Below are 26,421 nucleotides of genomic sequence, written 5' to 3' on the forward strand. Positions count from 1 at the left end.
AGTGGTCCTAGGAACATACATATCAATAATTACCTTAAGCGTGAATGGATTAAATGCTGCTACCAAAAGACACAGGCTTGCTGAATGGATACAAAAACAAGACCCATATATATGCTGTGTACAAAAGACCCACTTCAGACGTAGGGACACATACAGACTGAAAGTGAGGGGGTGGAAAAAGATATAACATGCAAATGGAAATCAAAAGAAAGCTGGAGTAGCAATACTCATATCAGATAAAATAGACTTTAAAATAAAGAATATTACAAGGCACAAGGAAGGACACTACATAATGATCAAGGGATCAATCCAAGAAGAAGATATAACAATTTTAAATATATATGCACCCAACATAGAAGCACCTCAATACATAAGGCAACTGCTAACAGCTGTAAAAGAAGAAATCGACAGTAACACAATAATAATGGGGGACTTTAACACCTCACTTACACCAATGGACAGATCATCAAAAAAGAAAATAAATAAGGAAACACAAGCTTGAAATGACACAACAGACCAGATAGATTTAATTGATATTTATAGGACATTCCACCCAAAAACAGCAGATTACACTCTCTTCTCAAGTGCACAGGGAACATTCTCCAGGATAGATCACATCTTGGGTCTCAAACCAAACCTCAGTAAATTTAAGAAAATTGAAATAATATCAAGCATCTTTTCTGACCACAACACTATGAGATTAGAAATGAATTACAGGGGGAAAAAAATAAAAAACACAAACACATGGAGGCTAAACACTACGTTACTAAATAACCAAGAGATCACTGAAGAAATCAAAGACGAAATCAAAAAATACCTAGAGAGAAATGACAATGAAAACACAACAATCCAAAACCTATGGGATGCAGCAAAAGCAGTTCTAACAGGAAAGTTTATAGCTATACACTACCTCAAGAAATAAGAAAAATCTCAAATAAATAATCTAACCTTACACCTAAAGGAACTAGAGAAAGAAGGAAAAAAAAAAAAACCCAAAGTTAGCAGAAGGAAAGAAATCATAAAGATCAGAGCAGAAATAAATGAAATAGAAACAAAGAAAACAATAGCAAACATCAATAAAACTAACAGCTGGTTCTTGGAGCAGATACACAAAATTGATAAACCATTAGCCAAACTCATCAAGAACAAGAGGGAGAGGACTCAAATCAATAAAATTAGAAATGAAAAAAAGAGAAGTTACAACAGACACCACAGAAATACAAAGCATCCTGAGAGACTACTACAAGAAACTCTATGCCAATAAAATGGACAACCTGGAAGAACTGGACAAATTCTTAGAAAGGTATAACCTTCCAAGACTGAACCAGGAAGAAACAGAAAATATGAACAGACCAATCACAAGTATGGAATTGAAACTGTGATTAAAAATCTTCCAACAAACAAAAGTCCAGGACCAGATGGCTTCACAGGTGAATTCTATCAAACATTTAGAGAAGAGCTAACACCCATCCTTCTCAAACTCTTCCAAAACTGCAGAGGAAGGAACACTCCGAAACTCATTCTATGAAGCCACCATCACCCTGATACCAAAACCAGACAAAGATACTACAAAAAAAGAAAATTACAGACCAGTATCACTGATGAATATAGATGAAAAATCCTCAACAAAATACTAGCAAACAGAATCCAACAACACATTAAAGGATCATACACCACAATCAAGTGGGATTTATCCCAGAGATACAAGGATTTTCAATATACACAGATCAATCAATCTGATAAACCATATTAACAAATTGAAGAATAAAAACCATATGATCATCTCAAGCTTTTGACAAAATTCAACACCCATTTATGATAAAACCTCTCCAGAAAGTGGGCATACAGGGAAACCACCTCAACATAATAAAGGCCATATATGACAAACCCACAGCAAACATCATTCTCAATGGTGAAAAACTGAAAGCATTTCCTTTCAGATCAGGAACAAGACAAGGATGTCCACTCTCACTGCTATTATTCAACATAGTTTTGGAAGTCCTAGCCTCGGCAATCAGAGAAAAAAAAGAAATAAAAGGAATACAAATTGGAAAAGAAGAAGTGAAACTGTCACTGTTTGCAGATGACATGATACTATACGTAGAGAATCCTAAAGATGCCACCAGAAAACTACTAGAGCTAATCAATGAATTTGGTAAAGTTACAGGATACAAAATTAATACACAGAAATCTCTTGCATTCCTATACACTAATGATGAAAAATCTGAAAGTGAAATTAAGAAAACACTCCTATCTACCATTGCAACAAAAAGAATAAAATACCTAGGAATAAACCTACCTAGGGAGACGAAAGACTTGTATGCAGAAAACTGTAAGACACTGATGAAAGAAATTAAAGATGATACAAACAGACTGAGAGATATACCATGTTCTTGGATTGGAAGAATCAATATTGTGAAAATGACTATACTACCCAAAGCAATCTACAGATTCAATGCAATCCCTATCAAATTACCAATGGCATTTTTTACAGAACTAGAACAAAAAATCTTAAAATTTGTATGGAGACACAAAAGACCCCAAATAGCCAAAGCAGTCTTGAGGGAAAAAAATGGAGCTGTAGGAATCAGACTCCCTGACTTCAGACTATACCACAAAGCTACAGTAATCAAGACAATATGGTACTGGCACAAAAACAGAAACATAGATCAATGGAACAAGATAGAAAGCCCAGAGATAAACCTACTCACCTATGGTCAACTAATGTATGACAAAGGAGGCAAGGATATACAAATGGAGAAAAGACAGTCTCTTCAATAAGTGGTGTTGGGAAAACTGGACAGCTACATGTAAAAGAATGAAATTAGAACACTCCCTAAAACCAACAGAAAAATAAACTCAAAATGGATTAGAGACCTAAATGTAAGACCGGACACTATAAAACTCTTAGAGGAAAACATAAGAAGAACACTCTTTGACAGAAATCACAGCAAGATCTTTTTTGATCCACCTCCTAGAGTAATGGAAATAAAAACACAAATAAACAAATGGGACCTAATGAAACTTGAAAGCTTTTGCCCAGCAAAGAAAAACATAAACAAGACAAAAAGACAACCCTCAGAATGGGAGAAAATATTTGCAAATGAATCAACGGACAAAGGATTAATCTCCAAAATATATAAACAGCTCATGCAGCTCAATACCAAAAGAACAAACAACCCAATCCAAAAATGGTCAAAAGACTTAAATAGACGTTTCTCCAAAGAAGACATACAGATGGCCAGGAAGCACATGAAAATCTACTCAACATCACTAATTATTAAAGAAATGCACATCAAAACTACAATGAGGTATCACCTCACACCAGTTAGAATGGGCATTATCAGAAAATGTACAAACAGCAAATTCTGGAGAGGGTGTGGAGAAAAGGGAACCCTTTTGCACTGTTGGTGGGAATGGAAACTGATAACAGCCCCTATGGAGAACAGTACGAAGGTTCCTTAAAAAACTAAAACTAGAATTACCATATGATCCAGCAATCCCACTACTGGGCATATACCCAGAGAAAACCATAATTCAAAAAGACACATGCACCCCAATGTTCATTGCAGCCCTATTTACAATAGCCAGGTCATGGAAGCAACCTACATGCCCATCAACAGACAAATGGATAAAGAAGTGTGGTACATATATACAATGGAATATTACTCATCCATGAAAAGGAACAAAAGTGGGTCATTTGTAGCGTCATGGATGGATCTAGAGACTGTCATACAGAGTGAAGTAAGTCAGAAAGAGAAAAACAAATATCGTATATTAACACATGTATGTGGAACCTAGAAAAATGGTACGGACGAACCGGTCTGCAGGGCAGAAACTGAGACACAGAAGTAGAGAATAAACGTATGGACACCAAGCGGGGAAAGCGGCAGGGGGTGGGGGTGGGGGTGGGATGAATTTGGAGATTGGGATTGACATGTATACACTGATTTGTATAAAATGGATGACTAATAAGAACCTGCTGTATAAAAAAACAGAAAAAAACCTATTTATTAAAACAATAAAAAAATAGCTGACATAATTTTTCATCAGCAAACACTCAAAAAAAAAGAAATGCAAATTTTTGTGTAAATGAAAATATCTAACGAAGGAACATAGTAAAACATGGTGGAGAAGAACTGATCTTTTAAAGGAATCTCAGTGTAGGGATATAAATATGAAATGATTTTATGTCTTTCAATAATTACCTCCTAATTTCCTAAAGTCCATTTTCTTGATGGCAAGTGGTTTCTTACTGTCATTTTTTCCAATTCTATAACTCTTCATCCAAGTTCAGTTATTAGAATGATCTTATTCTAATACTGAAGAATCAGTCTTTGTAGCATAGGCTACCTACTTCTTCATGAAACCCATTCACTGTTTCCTAGGGCATGTGGGTAGAATAAATATTTACTTATTTATTCCCTTGCAGTTAGATGTGAATGAATGTGACATTTCTGGCTAATGGAACTGATGCGTTCCACTTATAGGATAAGCCTTTAAAAAACACCCATGCAGAATCCTTCACACCAGTAATATCAATGTTCACGGTGATCTAGATTGCCATGTGGTATAGATGCCAAAGCCTCTGCCAGCCTTGTTTCCTGAACAATAGTTGGAGCAATTCACCCTCTACAGTCCCTAACCCAGGCTGATAGGAGTTTATGAAAGAGAGAAGAAAGTCTGTCAAGTTGAGACAATGAGATTTTAGTGTTTGTTATAGAAAGTAGTGTTATCTTCATTAAAACTTCAATCTTACATTTGATTCAAAGCTCTTTTTCTTCACCCTTAGAACTCTCGAGCAGCAGCTCAGTGACCTGGGTGAGAGGAAGGGAAGGTATGGGTTGAAGGATTTCAGAAACCTCTTTCCTGTGTCACCTCTAGACTCTTACAAGGTTAGGCTACATATTTTTAGCCATTTCCCATACAACAGGAAAATTTTACTTGGTGCAAAATACAATTCTACTACATCAGCAAAAGTCTGGAAAAGAAATCCATGAGATAAATTCTGAGAGGGATGCAATTATGGCCTCTAACTTTTAGCATCTAAATTCCCATAAATGTTTTCTGGAGAAAATAAAATCTCCAGGTTCATCAGATAATTAGTGAATGAATATTTTAAACCATAAATCCTGCTTTTAGTGAAATGTGATTACCCTTATTTTTTACCCTGAAAAATGGCTTTAACAGTGTTTTGAACAGGGCCTGCTAGTGATACCAACACTAGGATCATTGCCTTCTTGTAGTACTTGCTATTTATTAGAGTATCACGGAAATCACTGCAATGTATCGTTGTGGTCTGCCAAAGTGAGTTCCTTTCAATCTGTTCTGTCTGCCAGCAGAAGACAGGGAGGGTACACTAGGGATAAAGGATGCAGGTTAGAATAATAAACAAGATTGTGATATCTGTTTTGATAAACATACAGAGTATATGAAACCTGAAGGAGCTGGCAATTTATTCCCTAATACCAAATTAAACCCACCAGAAATGCTGAGACCTTTTAAATCTTTTATTATAAAAACATGTCCCTGAAGATTAAAAACTGGAAAAAAAATGAAAGATGAGCTCATTCATCAAGATTTGAAGATAAGCAAATGAACATTACCTTTTTTTTCTTTTAAAGTTTACACACATGCATAGCTACAGCAGACACACGCATGTGCACACACACACACACACACACACACACTACTATAATGGGCAAACTACAGATCAGGAAACTTTCCAACAATCTATAATATGATTCTATCATTTGGCAAAGTCATAAATTATTAATGTCACAGGAAGTTCTATACCTTTCTTCTTTATATCCAATTTAGGAATGTACTGTTGTTTCTTCCTTCTTGAATACCTCTGAGTTTATTCCTTCTCCTTCATTCCCACAACCCCCAATCCCTGAGCTACTTCATGCCCAAATTACTTCAACATACTTCTGATTTCAGACTTTCTTGGCTTCAATCTATTCAGTCCCACTAGCAAAGATATCTTTCTAAAATAACCAATTTCATTAAGACATACCTGTTTTCCAAGCCCTATAATTAATGGCTTCTTTGGAGAAATCACTTGGGAAATTGCACTGCTTTTTTATGTCATGTTTCAATCTATGATGCTGTTTTACACGCTTGATGGAGAAATGCCTTTAAGATAAGACTGCATGACAAAGGAACTTCAATGAGCATAGTCAAGATGGTAAGGTACATAGAACACAGAGTTAATCAGCAAGGCAAATAAAACCAAAGAGCAGACAAACAGGGTACAGCAGACATCCTGGATATGCATGAAGTATTAGAGTACTGAAAAGATGTTTTCTGTAGGGACTGGTAGTTTGAAATAAATGTCTCTAGAAGTATCTTAAATGCAACATGTTCAAAATTAAACTCAATATATCGTTCCCCCAAAAGTATACTTCCTTCCATGTTCTTTATCTTAATGAATGGCACAACCAGACTCTGTGTTGACCAAGATGGAAACTTGGCAGGCCTAGCCACATCCTGTACATTCTATTTACTTGAGATTTCAGGCATCTGCCTCTTTCGCTCCATCCCTAAGCCATCCAGATCACCTCTCAATTTACCTACAATGGTGATCTCTAATTCAGTTTCCTGCTTTCCAGTCTCCCATTTTTCCAGTGATTTGCCACGGTACTTCCAAAGCCATATTCCTGCAATATAAATTTACTTAAAACCTTCAATGGACTATCTACGATCTGTAGGATAATTCAAAATTAATTACTAATCAAATTATGATGATTACCGATCATCATATCACCATCAACTTTTCTCTAAGTAACCTTAGTCTTCTTACTTCTTATTCAATCTCCCCCTTAACTTGAACTCTTTATCTAAACTGGTGGTTCGCTGAGTGATTCACCTCCTTTGTTTACACTGTTTTCTCTTCCTAGAATGTCATTCTCCTCTTGTCGAACTAGTTTATATGTACCCATTGTTTAGTCCACAACATTTGCTGATCTACCATGTAGACCCATGTCTCTTGGGCTATATGTAGTACACAGCATTATAACATAACACTCCACTTCACTTTCTGTGTATTTTATTCTTCATCTCTAGTTTTTATCAGTATTATGACCACTTATATTGCTTTGATATATAATAGGTTATCTTCAAATCTTCATTCAGTGAATGAACAAATGGATGGATAGGTATATGGATGGATGGATGGACATGTGGATGTATGGATAGTTCTTTCCTAATCTAAAATTTCATTATTTCAAGAGCTCTTAGTGCAGTTCAGTTTTAAGTTGTGATCATATTGGATCATGGGACTGAGTAGAAGGACTCAATGTGTCAAGTCTGGTAGAAGAGAAGGACAAAAATCACAGGATCTTTCCTTTCCAGAAATAGAAATCATCATGGTAAGAAGAGGTTAGAAAGGCACATATTAGGTGTCTTCTCTTTTTTTACCTTGAAAATTGAGTAACCATGTGACCTAATATGAGAACAGTCCCAGAATGTCTCACACTGTCAGTGTGACTGACATCAAGAAAAGGACAATCTTTCATTATTAAAAACAAACAAACTACTCATTTGAAAGGCTTTGGTTCCAAAATCTCATCAGATTCACATGGAAATATTTTATCAGAGAATTCAGGACAAAAGTTCCTTCAAAGAGCTTAAAATCCAGTAGGAGGGGGACTTCCCTGGTGGCCCAGTGGTTGACAGTCCGCCTGCCGATGCAGGGGACACGGGTTTGGGCCCTGGTCTGGGGGGGTCCCGCGTGCCGCGGAGCGGCTGGGCCCGTGTGCCACAACTGCTGAGCCTGTGCTCTGGAGCCCAAGAGCCACAACTACTGACCCCGTGTGCCACAACTACTGAAGCCCATGCGCCTAGAGCCGCAACTAAAGTCTGCACGCAGCAATGGAGACCCAACGCAGCCAAAAATAAATAAATTAAAAAAAAAAATCCAGTAGGAGGGAAAGATTTAAATAATTATGTAAGACATATTTAATTTTTCCTGTAGTGAGAATTAGAGAGGAGAATTTCAGAGTATTAAGAGAACATGAGAGGGCAAGGCACTTTTAAGTATAATCGGCATGTTCGGAGAGGTATGATTGAAGCTGGGACATGGAAAATGAGAAAAAGGCTAACTAGGTTGCAGTGAAGTCGCTGTGGGTGGGGGGTACATTGAAGAGGAAATGATGCATGGCTTCACTAACTCAAGAAATTTCATGGCACCAATTCCATGATTGTTGCCCATGACTGGCAGGCAGTAAATGTCATCAGATTCAAAAAGACTCCTTGGCTGTCATTGGATTTTGGTTATAACAAATGATAATAGTCGGAATTCAAGTGGAATTTAGAGAGTGTCCTGTAATTTGGAGATTTTATTATCATTTATCTTCATATAATGAGATTTTGACCCATATTAAATCACTGTCGCCTCTGCCATCCAGTCAATGTTAATTAATGGAAAGGCTGTGATTTTCAAATCAAGTAATATTCAGAGTTAAATTGACTCTACTACTCTGTTTGATAAACAGCAGTCTGGCCAAGATGGACTATTGAGAGATTATCTTCTCTAGAACAATTATGAAATTGGCCCAGCATAAGTACACTAATTTAAGTAGATAGAGTATGTTTGGTTTATTGAAATGAATCTTTTCAGAAGCAGAAAAAACACCCTTGAGAACGTTGTTAAGACAATATAACAAGTTAGATTAATATAGATTTGACCAGCAAATGATTCTTCACTTACTGGCCTTTGGATTTCAATAATACTTAGCCAGAGGCTGTTTTTCAAGTACTGTCACTTGGGCTTTTTATAATGAAAGGCAGAAAGTAAGCTTTAATGAGCTCTATCCAAATTCATAACATTCAGGCTCCAAACCCAGAAAACAAAACCAGCCACCTGTAAATGTTTGACCTATTGTTCAGAGGGGAATTCTTTGAAGAGAGGTAGAGATTTGCAGAATATAGATGTGAAGGTGAGAAAATACCAAAAGACAAAACGTTCCCACTTAAAAATTTAACAAAGCCAGCCTGATTCTACCCTTTCAGGTAAAGTCAATCAGGAATGTATTCCCAGAGTGATCTAGAAAAATAGCTTGCATTAAAAATTGTTCAGTGTGTTAATCTGTTATTCCCAAAGTTATAGTAAATGTGTTAAATATATTTTTTTCTGATAACCCCAAATTTTGGAGTATTTGGGGAGTATCTTTAGAAAGAGTAAATCAGGCTATATCTCAAAGGATCTCAATTCTGCATCTACCGTTTGCTCAATGGTCACTGATAGGTGTTAGCAAAGGGGAGAAAAGGCCTTATGATAATACAAAATAAAATGTTCCATTTATGAAGTACTTAATATGAGCACTTGGCTAGAAATTTTATCATGGCCAGTCTACAAGGGAGGTATTTCTATTTTAGAAATAAGGAAAGTGAAGCTCTAAGAAGTAAGAATTTGTACACTGTCATGTGACTAGTAAGTAGGAAAGCGGGGATTCAAACTCAGAATTTTCCTATTCCAAAGAATAAGAGATACTCTGGCATGATCTTAATCCATTTTTACCAAATGTGAATCCTACCTATACTGATTTAAATTCACATCTGCCCGAATTGTATCATTTAGAAATAAGGTTTTTAATAGCTGTTGAGATTTTAGAACACATTTAAAGTAATTCAGTGTTATCTGAGAAACAAATACATTTTTTCCCATGTGTCTTTTGGTTTTTAATTTGTTTGTAGTAGGGGTTTTGTTTCTTTGCTTGTTTTACGTGCACATCAGTCTGCCCTCACCTGTGCCTGGTATCTCCAAATCCAAAGTGCCTCTGATACAGCATTTTAAAGTCTTCCAAAGTGTGTTGGGAGAAGATAGTGGTCTGACTGCAGTTCTCAATCTGCTGTCCCTAGTTTCTGACTCATCTGTTCACCATCTTCTGGAAGTAAACATTCCTGAGACTTTTTGTGTTTTGAACTAAGAAATCTGGTTGCTTCTGAACTCCTCATTTTAGCTTTCTGCTAAGTAATGAAGTACTCAAACATTGCTCTCGTTTCCAAAACTTTACTTTTGTCATCTATCCTTTACTTTCCATGTATATGTGTGCCCTTTTAACCTTCTTTTTGTTTTTGTTTTGCAAAAGTAGTGGGATAAATGTATTCTATATTCCTTGCTTCCAAGGTGAGATCATTAAATCTTTTAAAAGTGAAATATATATACAAAAAAGTACACACATCATAAGTATACAGCTCAATGAATGATCGCAATTTAAGCACTCCTGTCTGCCTTCCAGAGAAGCTCTACCTCCATAACCACAGTATCATTTACATCCTAGAAAATATTTATGGACAACAGTATAACAGAGTAATTAGGATAATATTATTTGAATATATTCTGAAGTCCAAAGGGTCAAATACTGATTCTAACATTTCTTAGTTTTGTGAACTTTTTAACCTTTCCAAACATAAATCTAATTACATTACTCTCTTGCCTAAAAGCTTTAATGTAGGAATGCCAGATTTAGCACATAAAGATACAGAGCACTCAGTTAAATTTGAATTTCATATTAACAATGAATACTTTTTTAGTATAAGTACATCCCATGCAGTATTTGGGACACACTTATACTAAAAAGAAAGTATTTACTGACTATCTGAAATTCAAATTTAACTGCTATCCTGCATTATCTGGCAACCCTACTTTAATTCCTTTTTCCTTAACACACCATGAATAATAAATAAACTCGTTGCTGTGTCCTATGTGCTTTGAAAAAGCATAACTCTGCTGGCTGTTATCTCTATCACTGTATTTCATACCATTGTCTCCAACTCATAAGGATGTTCCAGCCACACTGATTTTATGTCAATTCTTCCAACACACCTTTTTTTCTTGTCTCAAAGACTTTGCTCATTATTTCCCTGACTTTTTCAGCTCTCACCTTAGATGGCATGTCTTCAGAGAGGCCTTCCTGCCTACCTATCTGGATAGATTCTCTACTCCACTTGCCCCAAAACCACAACTTATAATTATACATTTCTTCATACCTTGTTTTCAGCATCTCTCTTAATTCTGCAAGCTACTTGAGGGCAAGGACCTTGTCTGGTTCCTTCAGCAATACTTACTAATCACTTAGTGGTGCTCTTGGCACAAAAAATCTGCTAAATAAACACTTTAAAATTCTTTAAAAATAAGTATATCCAATTTGTCTCAAGTAATAGTATTAGCTCAAAAGGACTACTGTGCGCATTAAATAAAATAATGCTCACAGAATATACAGCTACATACTTGACACAGCCTAAGTCATCAGAAACTGATAGTTATTCTTTTTACTTCTATTGATAATACTCTTGTGAAATGATCCTATTCTAGTGGAGTGCAGTCTTGTGATAATATTCTTTTAGGAAACCAACAAATAAACAAAGGAAGTCATCTCTGAATGGACTTTTGAATTCCCATTGATACTAAAACCAAACCCCCTGCACATGGTTTCATAACACACCCTCTTTATACATAATGACAGCCCTAGATTTTGTGATTAATACATTCTGTAAATACATTAACCCTTTTATTCTTAATTTAATAGACCATCTACCTTTACCTTTAGGACCAGATATCCCATCCTTGCCCATCAGTCTTCTTCCTTTCCCCCCTACCCCTTCATCCCTCTCTCTCTCATCTTTCCTCCTTACTTCTTATATTACTCATACATAGTGTTAATTAACCTCATAAACTAAATGTCAAAAATATTTCCATTTATTAATTTGTTTTTGAAGCTCCTATTTTCTCTCCCATTTCTATTTCTCCTAAATTTTGCCTTGACAATTATTCTCCCAGATCACAATCAACTTCAGAAGACACTGAAATCTTTCACCAGTAAACAAACAAACAAAAAGTGAACAGAGTATTAAAAAGATCAGATACAGTCTGGCCATCTTGAATGATTTTTCTTTGCCATTGGCACAATTAGTAGAGCATTAATGGGACATTTTAAATTGGTGAAAATTTATATTGTAATTTGTGATTATTAAGCACACAGAATGCAAAGACTCAGATCTTTTCATCAAAAGTTTCATTCAATCTTCTTTCAGTTATTCACTGAGCAATCAGTGCATGTAAAGTACTATGCTAAGGCCCAAGGTGGGGTACATGCTTCTCCTTTTAGTGAGGGACACAAATAAAAATCAATGAGATAAACCTCTTAAGTATGTTAAAAATATATACAGGAAGTGTTATGAATATTTGGAATAGGAAAAAAATCAATTATATAGGAGAATCAATAAGGTTTGGTGGAAATAATGGCTTTTGAGGTAGGTTATAAAGGATGACTAATAAATGAACATGGGGAATAAAGAGAATATAAATATTCTTACCAACTACATGTAAAACATATTTTGTTGTTTAGGCATTTTGAAATATTTTTTTATTTATTGGCTATAGGCCAGTCTCATAGAGAACCTTTAATAAGACTTTTGAATTAGCTCTAAGTTATACTATAGTAACAAATGATTTCAAAATCTTAGTAGCTGCAATTACAGAAATTGATTTCTCACTCTTATGACATATACTTTGCAGAGTGGCTGTAACTCTGCCCCACATCTTATTTATTCTGGGACCAAGATTTAAAGTAGATTCCTTACTAAGGGAATGATTAGGTGTACAGGGAAAAGGAAATTGTTAGGGCTGAGGAACGGCTCTTAAAGTGGCTGCTCAGAAGTGGTATGTGTCATCTCCACTCACATTCACTGGCCAGAGCAAGTCACATGGTAAAGACTAATGCTAATGGGGCTCCCAAGAAGGGCAATATGTACTTGTCAAAAACTCCCCTGTGTATAAGCCATATATTATAGGAAATACTAACATGCTAAATATTAATTAGATGTTCAAGTTTGCTAAACATTTAGGTTATACTAACACTGATTAAAATTTATTTACACATCTTTATTGCCTTTGCCTAGGTGCTCTAAGAAACTTAATAAACATTCTTTTCAAATACGTGGATTTTGTAAATTTTTTTTTTTTTTTTTTTGGCGGTAGGCGGGCCTCTCACTGTTGCGGCCTCTCCCGTTGCAGAGCACAGGCCCCGGACGTGCAGGCTCAGCGGCCATGGCTCACAGGCCCAGCCGCTCAGCGGAATGTGGGGTCTTCCTGGACCGGGGCACGAACCTGTGTCCCCTGCATCGGCAGGGGGGGGGGCAACCACTGCGCCACCAGGGAAGCTCATTGTAAATATTTTTTTGACAGAACATTTTAAAAAACTCATGTTCTAAACTTGTAGAAGCCCAATAGCACATCTCCAATCTTCTTAAGTGTCAAGAGCAACAGTGATGAGGAAGTATTGGGGAAAAATGGCTATAAAATTGGCTGGTGAAATGGGTGCCTGGGGAGAAAGGGATTTCACAGCTAAGGAGTAGTGGACAACACATTGCAATATTACCAGTAGGAGGAGAAACAGTCCCTCCATTAGGTTGACAGCCACATTCAGCTGAAAATTTGCACACAGTGGTTTTAAAATCATTCTCTCAAATGTCAGCCAATTGACTTGTGGTTGATTATGAGAAAATTAGCTAATTAATAGAAATTTCAGTTTTAAATTCTATACACAACTTATGATACCATGGAGAATCATACCCTTTATATGGTTTTTCTTTACATTTAATTTGTTTTTGTGACACATAAAGCAAGCAACTCTCAACCTGGAGGGTGATGTTCTATGGCACTTTTGTGTCATAGTTGATGACACTTTGAGAATTCACCTGGAGTTTCTACTGTCCATAGACAATTCTAAATATTCAACAAAAGGGGAACTCATCATACTTACACTGCATAAAAATCAAAACCCAAAATAAAAGTGTCTTTAACACAGCTTCATGTTGACACCACAGTCCATGAATCAGTTTAAGAGTTAAGGAAAATAGCCAAGGAAAAAGGAAAGAAGACGATATCCGTGAAAATAGAAAGATCTGCAAGTCACTGAATACAACAGGGCTAGATAAAGTTAAATTAAGAGGAAATTCATAAATCACATGAACCATAAGTTCTGTTGCATAGTGTGGCTTTCTATATTAACCATCATCAGATTAATAGGTGGAACAAAAACTGCCATTTAATGGGCAATTATAAATGCTGAGCTTATATACATACTATCTCACTTAATCCTCACAACAACCCTGCAAGGTGGACATTAATAATACCATTTTACAAATAAGGAAATTAAAGGCTGAGATGTCAATTAAAAGGGGAAAACTTTATACAGCAAGTAATTGATAAAGCCTAGGTTACAAACCCATATAGAGAGAATTTCAAATATCTTTCCAGGACCACATAATGTTATCTCTTATAGGGAATAAAACAGGGAGATTTATATTTTGAAATTCATCTAAGTTAAAGTCTTCTAAGTTTAAGTATGCTCTGTTTATACCTTAAAAATGGAGAGTCTGAAACTAGAAGGACTTTAGAAACCATGCCCACAGCCTTAGCACCTGATTACATTTAGTTATATAATTTTTAAATTCTTGTAATAGAAAAACATTAAAACTAATTTCTTAAAACTCCATTTTAGAGGAAAGATTCAAAATAAAAACCAGGTTTTACTTTTGTTTTCTTTCATTTTAGATGTCAATATCCCAAGGGCCAAAGCATATCACAAAGGGAGCAAGGCAAAATTTTCATGACAAATATTGGTTAACTTCTAGATAGAGATTTACTCAGCCATTTGTGCATACTAGATGAATCACAAGAAAGGCAAGATCTAGCTGGGTAATTTGTTAAAAATTATTATTATTACAATTGTTAATATGTTTCATATTATACTAAAATTGTTTTTTATTTTCTAAGAACTGCATAACCCTCTGTCCTCTAAGAACTGCATAACCTTCTGCAAAACATTAATAATAGACATATTATCATATGAAAAAGCCACTAGAAATAGGGTGTTGCAGAAGTATTTTTTCTCTATTCATGTGACACTAATCAACTTTCAAGTGAAAATGCAACCTTCAACTGTATATCCCAATTACTAAGATGAACTTTGCTTTTATGTTGTTATTTTGTTGCAATTCTTTATAATGAGCAATTACAGTATTACTGAGACATAATTTTTAGGTTATGTACCTCTTTTTTTAAATCAAAGGAAAAGAAAACAATTAGGTCTGTCTTAATAGCCCACTGGCTTTTATATTATAGTTCTCTAATTGTAAAAAAACAAAAAAACAAAAAACAAAGAAAACCCACACACAACATCAGAAAGTGTTCCAGATTATTTTCACATATAATAATAATTATATGTACACAATTCTTCTTTTAGGAACCAATAGTAATTCAAACATAAAACAGCAAGGTTAATAAAGCCCCCCACTTTATGTCACTAGTCCTGTATAGTATATTATGTTTTCTGTCAATCCTGTTTTCTGGCCTCATCAAAAGCTTCTATCAGCAACAACTTCCACATACATTTTTAAAGTAAGACCTTGACTAAGAATGTTAGCATTCTGCTTCACATTTATCATGTGGAAGGAAAAAGACAAAAACAGACCAGATGATCTGTATTGCAAGGACACAGTTAAGAACTGGGTGGTTTAAAACATCTGAAACTTCAGTAATGCCCTTGAACTTCAATCTATGCATTTTTAAATATAATTTTGAAGTAACATGCATCAGAATGCAGAAAGGGAAATAACAGATTCAGAGTGAAGTAAGTCAAAATTATTTCAGATTATTTTATCTCTAAATCATAAAGTACAAAGATTATGTATGATGGAGTAAGAAGAAAAGACTTGGGTTTGAATCCTCTATCCTCTTGTTACTAGCTGTGACCCTGAACACTAGCATAATATATGGACCAGAAAAACAAAACAAAACAATACAAAACGTCTCTAGAGTGATATATGAGGGCATGAATCACAGCCCCCGATGTGGAGTAGTTGGTCAGTGGCTGCTACGTTTACCCTTATGTCTGTATTTTCTATTTCTCTGTTCCTAAATCTTGTTATCTTGGACCCCTGCTTCATCCTTTGTTCTACATCTACGCTACGCACACCAACCCTCTGCAAATTTATTTACTCTTCACCAATCTCATTGCCGCCAATTCTCTCAACAGAACTGCTGCACCAGCCTTTTAATCTAACCTTCTTCAAGCACCTGCTTTTCTCAGTCTTATCCCAACCAGCTATTCTGATTGAGCCCTTTTAAATTCTGTCATATGTGTTATACTCAGAAAACTTCACATTAATTACGTCCCACAAAACTCTGTTCTAAGTTGTTTGTCTCAAATGCTGTGCTACTTACATGGCTGCAAATATCACTCAACTCAAAGGCAAATGCTGGGGACTTCCCTTGTGGTGCCATAGTTAAGGGTCTGCCTGCCAATGCAGGGGACACGGGTTTAAGCCCTGGTCCAGGAAGATCCCACATGCCACGGAGCAACTAAGCCTGTGAGCCACAACTACTGAGCCTGCACTCTAGAGCCCGCGAGCCACAACTACTGAGCCCACATGCTGCAACTACTGAAGCCCGTGAGCCTAGAGCCCGTGCTCTGCAACAAAGAGAAGCCACTGCAATGAGAAGCCTGTGCACCACAATGAGAAGTTTGCACACTGCAATGAAGGGTAGCCCCGACTCGCCACAACTAGAGAAAGCCTGCGCGCAGAAGCGAAGACCCAACACAGCCAAAAATAAATTAATTAATTTTTTTAAAAAAGGCAAATGCCATCTTCTTTGTAAAGAATTTCCAGATCTCCTTAGTCTTGAGCAATCTAATTCTGCTCTCAATTTTCAAATTTCAAGGTAATATCATTTTCCTATAATAAAATGCACTGTAGTTAAATTGAAAAGTACATAGAGCATATAATAAATTTAAATCATGTATAGTTTTACAACTGAAGGGCACTATTAGTATGCAGAGCTGTATGCCTCTAGAGGAGTACAACGCACAATAGATGGTATTTTTTCCTACATCTGTCCCTCTGATTATTTTAGAATATATACGCAGAATTAAATTTCTAGGTAGAAACATTTAAAAAACTCAAAAACGTCTGTTACACATTGACAAACTGACCTCAAAATGGTGTATTCATTTATACTCCATCACTGGTGTCTAATGATGCCTATATTCTCACATATGTGCCAACACTGGAAAGTGTATTAAAATGTTTCTGTATTTAAATCTTTCATAATTAAAATCTTTGCCAAATTAATAATTGAAAATATTTCCCCAAGCTGTTTCAAATTTCATTTCTTTGGTTATTAGTGAAGCTAAGAAATTTACCATTGTCATTTTCATTTCTTTACTTAAAAACTGTCTTTTTATACCTTTGTGTCCAATATTGTCACCTTAGACCATGATCTTTTTCTCAAATCTTAAGAGCCACTCATAGATAAAAATAACAGAATGTATTGCAAGGGTTTTCACTAGTTTTGCTTTGCTATGGTATTGATGTCCAGAAATTCAAATTTTCATGCATTTATATATTTAAATCTTTTCATGTATGTTTTATGCCTTTGAATTTATATTTATAAAAATTTGTTATACTTCAAGATTGGATTAATATTTACCAATATTTTATCCCTAGTTATTTAATAGTTTCATACTTATTTTTTAGTATTTTACATTTTACTTTTATTCTTTATTGTTTTAGTTCATGATATATGTTATGGGACAAATTGTGACCCTCTCAAAATTCATATTTTGAGGTCTTTATCCCCAGTACCTCAGAATGTGACTGTATTTGGAGACAGGGCTTAAAAAAGGTAATTATGTTAAAATAAGGTCATATAGGTGGGCCCTAATCTGATATGACTGGTGTCCTTATAAGAAGACCACGTGAAAGCACTGGAATAAGACAGCCATCTACAAGCCAAGGAGAGAGGTCGCAGAAGAAACCAACACTGCTGACACCATGATTTTGGACTTCTAGCCTCCAGAACTGTGAGAAAACAAATTTCTTCTATTTAAGCCACCTAGTCTAAGGTACTTGTATGGCAGCCCTAGATAATTAATATAAGAGAAAAAAATCTAGTTTTCCTCCTTGATCACAATTTTGAAACATTCTTAATATATGATGCTTTTCATTAAGGAATTAAAATCATGTAATAAATTGTTATATACAATTGTATATGTCTCTCAAGTTTTTACTCTGTTAGGGAGTTACTCTATCATATTTTTAAAAATATTAATGATGCAGTCCCCCTTACTTACTTTCTTAACTAAAAAAAAAAAAAAAAAGTACTGACTCTTCCAAGCATTTGTAGTTGAGATACAGTTTTTAATTAGGTGATCAAGATCTGAAAAACAATAGTAATGAGAAATTTTTATAATTGAATTACTTCAAAAACTAATTTTGGAAGAATGATGTCTTTAGAATACTGAGTATGTCTATCAGTTAATGGTGAATCTTTTTATTTTTTCAAGTCTTCTCTTAGCCTTTTAGTAATATGTGGAGTTCTCGTCATAAAAGTCTTGTATATTTCTTCCTATATGTTGTCTAGTGTTTTATTAAGTTATTAATTTTATATCCAGCCACCACACAGAACAATCTTATTTTCATAATCTTATCTAACTTTTGTAATTAAAAGATGATAATTTTGATCTTCTTTCTATCATATGCATCAATTTTTATTTTTCTTTTCTTATTACATTAGCTATGACTTCCATTATAGTGAAACCAATAATGGTGATGCCAGAAATTCTGTTTTAGGGAAATTCTTAGTCAAACATCAAAATAGACACTGATATCCTTAGCTCCACTCAGTTTACAAAATAAGTTTCCTTGATAAGTCAGTGAATAAAAGGTTCACAAATCCAAAAGACAATGAGCAGTTAATGAGTTTGGCAATTAAAAATATTTTAAATTTGGCATTAATGATCAGATATTACCCACTTTTTTTTAAACGTCTTTACTGGAGTATAATTGCTTTACAATGTTGTGTTAGCTTCTGCTGTATAACAAAGTGAATCAGCTATATGTATACATATATCCCTATAACCCCTCGCTCTTGCACCTCCCTCCCACCCTCTCTATTCTACCCCTCCAGATGGTCACAAAGCACTGATCTCCCTGTGCTATGCAGCTGCTTCCCACTAGCTATCTATTTTATATTTGGTAGTGCATATATGTCAGTGCTACTCTCTCACTTCGTCCCAGGTTTCCCTTCCCACTCCCTGTGTCCTCAAGTCCATTCTCTATGTCTGTGTCTTTATTCCTGTCCTGCCCCTAGGCTCATCAAAACCTTTTTCTTTTTTTTTAGATTCCATATATATGTGTTAACAAATGGTATTTGTTCTCTCTCTGACTTACTTCACTCTGTATGACAGACTCTAGGTTCATCACCTGAAGCACATTTTAAAACTCTGGATTGATGAAGACTGTTTCTGTGAATTGTTTCAGTTGTTGAAGCAGAACTGAAGACCCACCCCACTCCTCTCCCCTCACAACACACATACACACACACATACACACACGCACACACACACACACACACACACACACACACGCTGTTTAGGAGGACAAACTTAAAAGAGATTCATCAATGATCAAGGCTTCATCATCATAAAGAGATTACTAATAGGTTACTCCTTCTCCCTTCATGATCTGACCCTCCTTCCTTTTGTAAAACAAAAATGACTCACAATGAGGATATCCAACTATAAATTCCATAAAGATTTAATACTATTGGGCTGGCCGAAAAGTTAATTCAGGTTTTTCCATAAGATGTTAACAGAAAAACCCAAATGAACATTTTTGCCAACCCAATATAATTTTGGTAACATAAATGACCATTCTTCTTAATCTGGTCCTCTTTTTATTGCACTTGGCACTTTCTTCATTGGAAATTGTGGTGTGTGTGTGTGTGTGTGTGTGTGTGTGTGTGTGTGTGTGTCAGTGTGACTGTATACTTACCTCCTCTACAGGATCAGAAGTACCTCAAGTGCAAAATTCATGTCTGATGTATCCCCTGTTGCCTATTCTAATGTTTTCTACATTGTGGAGACATTTAATAAATGCTTGGTGACTGAATAAAATTTATTATTCTGTTTTCTGACATTTTTATTTACTCAATGCTTTGTTTCTAAATAGTTATAAATTAATGTGTTTTTCTCTGTCACTTGTAATAAAAGAAGTATATTTATAAAGTTTTCTTAATTGGCTTGTTACATATCTTGAGGGAAAGTTGTATCTTTCTGTTAATTCCCCAAACACATTAACATAAAGAATGTTATTGAATATTGGGTCAAGGAGCATTCATTCCTGCCCCCTAAGATTTATTGTTAGTCATCCAGATATTCAGCAATATCTAAATGTACTTTTTTGAGAGCACTAAAAAGGTCACATATTTCTCTTTTTATTTTTTCTGAAAAATTGTTATATTTGCTTTATAAATTATAAATAACTTTAAATTTTTAATAACCTGTATAATCTGAACACATTTGTATGAATAAAATTATAATTGTAAATACACTATGCTTATAACAATTGTAGTAAGCTGCATAAGACCAGTCCTCAAAAGATAAACCCACAATAAACTGAAGCATCATGAGAAATGCATGGAAAACTGCAATAGGAAGAAACATAATTACCCTGGATTAAAAAATTTGCATGGGGGTGGAGGAGAATAAAAATCTATCAAGTCGCTAGATTATATTATCTTTATTGTGATACACTAAGAAAATGATTATGATTAACACTATTCTTCTTAAAATAAAGGTTAAAAATGGGCTTGAGGCCCTCAATTTATTCTGTTGGTTAATATTTGACATTTGACTCCTAAGTCACGTAAGGATATACATACGAGACATAGGATCTAGTGAAAATATAGGGCTTCAATACAGGCTACATCCCTAGATTCCTAGATTCTGATTCAAACAGTACAGATCTAGAGTGTCTATGGGTTATCTGAAAGGAATTATGAGAATATTAAAGAGCTATCTTTATATTTCTATTACAAAATGGCTTACTACCTTTTCTTAGTCATCCCTAGGTTTCAGAAAATTGATTCAAAGCTATGAATTATAGACTGAAGCAAAAGTACCTCTGTAACTTTATAGGTGACACTGGAAATTGCCATCACTTAACTAACTGTGATAAATTGTATAAATTCTCCTAATACTTAAATTAATCTAAAGAAATGTTTCTATTCAGAATCCTTATAAGTTGTCCCCTGTGCTTAGACAACCGTCTTTGAAGATCACAGTATTAGTTTGCCAGGGCTCCTACAAAAAAAGTATGACAGACTGGGTGGCTTAAATAACTGAAAATTATTTTCTCACAATTTTGGAGTCTAGTAGCCCAGGATCAAGGATGTTGGCAGGATTGGTTTTTTCCAAGGCTTCTTTCTCTCCTGGGCTTGTAGAAGGATGTCCAGTGTCTTTACATGGTCGTCTCTCTGTGTCCTAATTTCCTCTTTTTATAAGGACACCAGTTATATTAGATTGGGGTTCATGCAATGGCCTTATTTTAAACTTAATTACCTGTATAAATACTCTATCTCAAAATACAGTCACATTCTGAGGTACTGTGGATTAAGACTTCAATCATGATTTTTGGTGGGACACAATTCAACCCGTAATGGTCACATTCTGGAAGAAATTTCCTCCAATGTCCTCAGTACCACCCCCCAAATCCATTCATGTTTTCAAAAATTGCTATTTTGTAACAGGCTCTCAATGTATATGTTATTCTTCAACCTTGTTTACATAATCTGTCTTATATCAGATTTTTAAAAAATATCCTGGAGGGAAATGGCTACCTGTTCTCTTTGTTGTTTTCTCTCTAGAGATTTTCCATAAGTATATTTATTTCATAGTACTGTCATGAATATTAACTGTGAAGATAATATGACATTGTGCCTGACACATAATTAGCACTCATAATTCAATAAATGATCATTATTCTTCTCCATCTCCCTCTCCTTCACACCTCTCTCTCTGTCTCTGTCCCTCTTTCTTAGACATGTAGAACATACCACCATTTCTAAATATCCACATTTAAGTAGTAGCTAGATATCTGCTTGAACTGACTTTCCTCATTTTCTTCCAGGGAAGCCATAATATATTCCATAAGAAACATACAGAATTCTGTAAGCTTCTGCTGAATTTTTTTCAGTCTTTTATAGGAATGCTGTCAATGTCTATATTGACAGAATATTCTTTAATGCAAATTTATCTTTTTCCTAATTTTAATAAATAACTATATCTGCCATCATCTGAATACAGCTATATTCCCAGCTATGTTCTAGGTACTTCATATACATAATTGAATCTGATATGATAATAGCCATGTAATGCAGGTGTTAATGTTCAAATTTTAAAGAACAAAAAATATATTCTAAGAGTGATTAAATAAAAGGCCACATAGCTAAACAGTGGCAGTACTGGAATTTTAGCCCAGGTATCTCTGTGAAAAAATTCCCTGATCTTTTGATTATTCTATTTTCTTTTTCTTTGTCTTAAATCAACAATAATCACCACACAATGACAAAATGATTGTGCTTGGCTGAATAATGTCACCCTGACAAATTCATGTCTACCTGAAACGTGTATTTGAAATACAGTCTTTGTAAATGTAATCAAGTTGAGGATATGCTGGATCAGGGTGGGCCCTAAATCCAACAGGATTAGGGTGCCTTTAGGAGAATAAAATCTGAAGACTGCAGCAATAACTTCTGACAGAGTCTCTAACATGCCAAAAACTGTGGATTTTGGACTTGCCAGCCCCACAAGCATGTGAGCCAATTCCTTAAAATAAGTCTCCTTCAATATCCTATCAGTTTTGTTTCTCTGGTGAGCCCTGATAGAAACAGTAATCCCATGAGTTCATTGCTTATTCATTTGGTAACTGTCACGTCTCTCCATTCCATCTTAAAGAACTAGAAAGTTTTCCTGTGATGGAGTCTAAAAAAGTTTGATAAATGTCTTCTTAGATAACTCAGAAGAAACAATCAGTGTCTTAGACAATTTTTACAAATAAAATTCAGGGGTTTTTATACTCTACAATATATTTGTCTAAAATATATATTCTAACACAATTCTCATGCAATCAGAAATTTCCTTTGTCTTTGTTCTTAATTTGATTCCACACATTTTAAAGCAATGGAGCTTTGTAATTGCATAGTTCAAACCAAGTGATTTATTCACACCCATCTTATACCTATGTTTTTCTTCAATATAAATATGCAATTCAAGTGCTGACTTACTATACTATTAGTATTATTGTTTAAACAGCCTTACCAAGAACGAGTGAAACGGGGGTTGGGGGATGGGGAGGAGAAAAAGAAGAAATAATTGATACGAAACATTCTCTCTTAATCAGTTCAGAATTCTTAACATTTATCTGAACATTTTAGCCAAGAACACCTTTTTAAAATACTTGAAAGCATCCTGTTTTTTGTTTCCAAGTTTTATTGAGATATAAATGACATATATTGTTGTGTTAGTTTAAAATGTACAAAATAATGATTTGATACATGCATATATTGCAAAATGATTACCACAATAATTTTAGTTAACATTCATCACTTCATATAGTTACAATGTTTTTTTCTTGTGATGAGTTTTTAAGATTTATTCTCTTAGCAACTTTCAAATATACAATACAGTATTGCTAACTATAGTCACCATGATGTTCATACATCCCCAGGACTTATTTATCTGAAAACTGGAAGTTTGTACCTTTTGACCACTTTTACTCATTTTGCCCAACTGTCATCCTACCCCACCTCTTGTAACCACCTATCTATTTTTTGCTCCTATGAGTTCATTTTCTTTTTTCTTGATTCCACATATAAGTGATATAACACAGTATTTGTCTTTCTTTGTCTAACGTATTTCATTTAGCATAATGCCCTCAAGGTCCATCCATGTTGTCACAAACAGCAGGATTTCCTTCTTTTTTATCACTCAAAAATATTCCACTATATCTATATCTGTATCTGTATCCATATCTATATCTCTATCTATAGATATCCCATATTTTCTTTATCCATTCACCCATCAGTGGATGCTTAGGTTGTTTCCGTGACCTAGCTGTTATAAACAATGCTGAAATGAATATGGTAATGCAGATATCTTTTTGAGACAGTGATTTCATTTCCTTTGAATATATACCAAGAAGTGGAATTGCTAGATTATATGGTAATTCTATTTTTAATTTTTTGAGGAATCTTTATACTGATTTTCATAAAAGCTTTGCCAATTTACATTCCCACCAACAGTGCACAAGTGTTCCCTTTTCTCTACAACCTTGCCAACACTCATTATCTAGTCTTTTTGATAATAGCTATTCTAACAGCTCATTGTTTTTCTTATTTACATTTCCCTGATGATTAGTATCTTCTCATGTACCTGTTGGCTATTTGAATGTCTTCCCTGAAAAAAATGCCTATTCATTTCTTCTACCCATTTACCACTAATAATAAAATTGTTATTTTAATTTATTATTTAATAATAATAAGATTGTTATTTTTTCTACTGAGTTGTATGTTCACTTTATATATTTTGGATATTAACCCCTTTAAAGATATATGCTTTGCAAACGTTTTCTCCCATTATGTAGGTTGCTTCTTTATTTTGTTGATGGTTCTTTTCTCTATACAGAAACTTTTTTAGTTTGATATAGCTCCACTTGTTTATTTTGGCTGATGCTGCCTATGCTTTCTTGTCAAATTCAAAAAAATAATTGCCGAGACTGATTTCAAGGAGCTTATATCCTCTGTTTTCTTCTAGCAGTTTTATGTTCAGGTCTTCCTTTCAAGTTTTTAATGCAGTCCAAATTGATTTTTGTGAATGGTATAAGATGGGCATCCAGTTTCATTATTTTACATGTAGCTGCCCAGTTTTCCCAATGCCATTTCCCAGTACAATGAAGAGATAATCCTTTCATCATTGTATATTCTTGGCTCCTCTGTCACAAATTAACTGACAATATATGTGTCGGTTTATTTCTGTGCTCTCTATTCTATTCCATTGATCTATGTGTCTGTCTTTATGCCAATACCACACTATTTTCATTACTATAGCTGTTTAATAGTTCGAAATCTGAAAGTGTGATGACTCCAGTTTTGTTCATCTTTATCAAGATTGCCCTGACTATTTGGGGTCTTTTGTGGTTCTACATAAATTTTAGAATTTTTTTCTATTTCTGTAAAAAAATGCCATTAGAATTTTATTAGGTATTACATTGAATTTGTATATTGCTTTGGGTAGGACGAGCTTTTTAACAATTTTTTTTTGCGGTACGCGGGCCTCTCACCACCGCGGCCTCTCCCACCACGGAGCACAGGCTCCGGACGTGCAGGCCCAGTGGCCATGGCCCATGCGCCCAGCCGCTCCACGGCATGTGGGACCCCCCCCCCCGGACCGGGACATGAACCCGTGTCCCCTGCACCAGCAGGAGGACTCCCAACCACTGTGTCACCAGGGAAGCCCACAATTTTAATTCTTTCAATCCATGAACATGGAATATCTTTCAGTTTATTTATTTATTTTTTGTTGTTGTTGTTAACATCTTACAGTTTTCATTGTACAAATATTTTACTTCCTGTACTGAATTTATTCCTAGATATTTTATTCTTTTTGATGCAATTGTAACAAATTGTTTTCTTAATTTCCTTTTCAGATAATTTGTTTTTAGCAACTAGAAATGCAATAGAATTCTGTATATTGATTCTGTAACACTGCTATGAATTTCCCTCTTAAAACAGCTTTTGGGGCTTCCCTGGTGGCGTGGTGGTCATGAACCCGTCCCCTGCACCAGCAGGAGGACTCCCAACCACTGTGTCACCAGGGAAGCCCACAATTTTAATTCTTTCAATCCATGAACATGGAATATCTTTCAGTTTATTTATTTATTTTTTGTTGTTGTTGTTAACATCTTACAGTTTTCATTGTACAAATATTTTACTTCCTGTACTGAATTTATTCCTAGATATTTTATTCTTTTTGATGCAATTGTAACAAATTGTTTTCTTAATTTCCTTTTCAGATAATTTGTTTTTAGCAACTAGAAATGCAATAGAATTCTGTATATTGATTCTGTAACACTGCTATGAATTTCCCTCTTAAAACAGCTTTTGGGGCTTCCCTGGTGGCGTGGTGGTTAAGAGTCCGCCTGCCAAAGCAGGGGACACGGGTTTGATCCCTGGTACAGGAAGATCTCACATGCCGTGGAGCAACTAAGACCATGTGCCACAACTACTGAGCCCGCGTGCTGCAACTACTGAGCCTATGCTCTAGAGCCCACAAGCCACAACTACTGAGTCCATGCACCACAACTACTGAGTCTGCACTCTAGAGCCCGCATGCCACAACTATTGAGCTTGTGTGCCACAACTACTGAAGCCTGTGCGCCTAGAGCCCGTGCTCTGCAACAAGAGAAGCCACTATAATAAGAAGCCCACGCACCACAACAGAGTAGTCCCTGCTCACCCAAACTAGAGAAAGGCCACGGTGCAGCAGTAAAGACCCAACGTAGCCAAAAATA

This window comes from Lipotes vexillifer, unplaced genomic scaffold, assembly GCF_000442215.2.
Source record: "Lipotes vexillifer unplaced genomic scaffold, Lipotes_vexillifer_v1.1 scaffold506, whole genome shotgun sequence".
Classification (NCBI taxonomy): domain Eukaryota; kingdom Metazoa; phylum Chordata; class Mammalia; order Artiodactyla; family Lipotidae; genus Lipotes; species Lipotes vexillifer.